At 39.7% G+C, this 1,876-nt stretch overlaps 1 pseudogene; it reads left to right on the top strand.

Annotated features, from left to right (window-relative positions):
- The first annotated feature begins 342 nt into the window (after positions 1-342).
- On the top strand, positions 343-1,319 carry LOC105308660 (annotated as a pseudogene).
- The last annotated feature ends 557 nt before the right edge of the window (positions 1,320-1,876 follow it).

The raw sequence follows: 1,876 nt of genomic DNA, 5'->3' as shown, positions 1-1,876 counted from the left end.
TGATTGCTTATTAGTGTCCTACAGTTATAGAAACTAATAAAGAATATTTTTTTGTCTTGAGGGAGAAAGATGTTTCTCATTGCTTTCCTTTACAGGAGGGGACTGACAGGTTACCATGTTTATGGATTTTTAGATCTCTAAATAACCTTGCTCCTCAAATTTCTCTAGCTCATTCTTTTTAAAGGGTTGCATGTAGTAACAGGTTAATGGAGCAAATCCAATGTTTGTCATTACTGAGAAATACTGCTGAAGGAGTATGGTCTTCGAGTGTTTATACTTTATTTATGTATTGCTTAAATTGAAAATATAGACTCACTGATGGATACTTGTATACTTGTTTCCTTTATACCAATCCTCCTTTATTTTCCAAAAGGTGTCTTTGCTATGTGGAACCACAGAACATAACAGATGTCTTGAAATTTCTCCTCTTGGGACTTGCAGATGATCCAGAACTGCAGCCTCTAATTTTTGGGCTCTTCCTGTCCATGTACCTGCTCACCATGCTGGGGAATCTACTCATCATCCTGGCTGTCAGCTCTGACTCTCACCTCCACACACCCATGTACTTCTTCCTCTCCATTCTGTCCATGGCTGACATTGATTTTACTTCTACCACCATCCCCAAGATGCTTTTGGACATCCAGACTCACAGTGGAGACATCTCCTATGCCGGCTGCCTGATTCAATTGTCTTTTTTTTTTATTGTTTTTGGATATCTGGACAATGCCCTCCTCAATGTGATGACCTATGACCGGTTTATAGCTATTTTTTACTCCCTGCAATACCCGGTCATCATGAACTCCTGCCTCTGCAGCCTGCTGGTTCTAGTGTCCTTTTTGATCAGCTTTATGAACTCTCAGTTGCATTGCTTGTTGATGTCACAACTTTCTTTTTGCACAAATGTGGAAATTCCTCATTTCTTCTGTGACCCTGCTCAACTCCTCAAGCTGGCCTGTAATGATACCTCCACCAATAATGTATTAATCTATGTTATTGTTGCCATCTTTGGTGGAGTTCCACCCTCAGGGATTGTTTTGTCTTACTATAAAATTGTTTCCACCATTCTAAGAGTCCCATCATCAGGTGAGAAGTAGAAAGCCTTCATCACCTGTGGTTCTCACCTGTCAGTTGTTTGCTTATTTTATGGAACAGGCATCGGGATGTACCTCAGTTCAACTGTCTCCCATTCTTCAAAGGAGGGTGCAGTGGTGTCAGTAGTGTATACGACGGTCACCCCCATGCTGAACCCCTTCATCTACAGTCTGAGGAATGGGGACATCAAGAGAGCCCTGCAGAGTCTCTTCAACAGAACAGCCTAGTCTCAATACTCCCTTCCCCCCATATTGTGGTCTGTAGATTAGAAATTACTAAAAAACCAAACATCTGGAATTGGCAAATATGCCTCTTTGGGCACACAATTTTTGTAGCTCAGTGTTTTCATTCCTTTTGATCTATTACATCAGAAAGTTGCTTATATTGGCACATCTTTGATGGAATTAGGGGAGTATTCTCTGATGCTATTTATTTCTAGATCACTGCACAATTGAATTTAATTGCAACTATGGAATCTTATGTATTTGTCCCCTATGACCCAGGCATCTTGTAGAAATTTACAACTCTATTTTGAATACATAGCTATATATGATTCCCAATTATTTTCACCATCCATGCCTATTTTCCATTAAATTTTGGCTTTATTCAAATCTATTGATTTAGATTGTGTGAGAGAATGTGTGTCACTGCTCCTCCATCCAGGTTTCCTTTTCAAAGCATCTGATGAGCTTTAAAAATCTTCATGGCTGAGTCCCATCACTATAGACTACGATTTAATTGGACTGGAGAGTGAAAATATTATGAACGCGTTTAATAGCACATC

This window comes from Pteropus vampyrus, unplaced genomic scaffold, assembly GCF_000151845.1.
Source record: "Pteropus vampyrus isolate Shadow unplaced genomic scaffold, Pvam_2.0 Scaffold606, whole genome shotgun sequence".
Classification (NCBI taxonomy): domain Eukaryota; kingdom Metazoa; phylum Chordata; class Mammalia; order Chiroptera; family Pteropodidae; genus Pteropus; species Pteropus vampyrus.
This window is presented reverse-complemented; position numbering and strand designations above follow the sequence as displayed.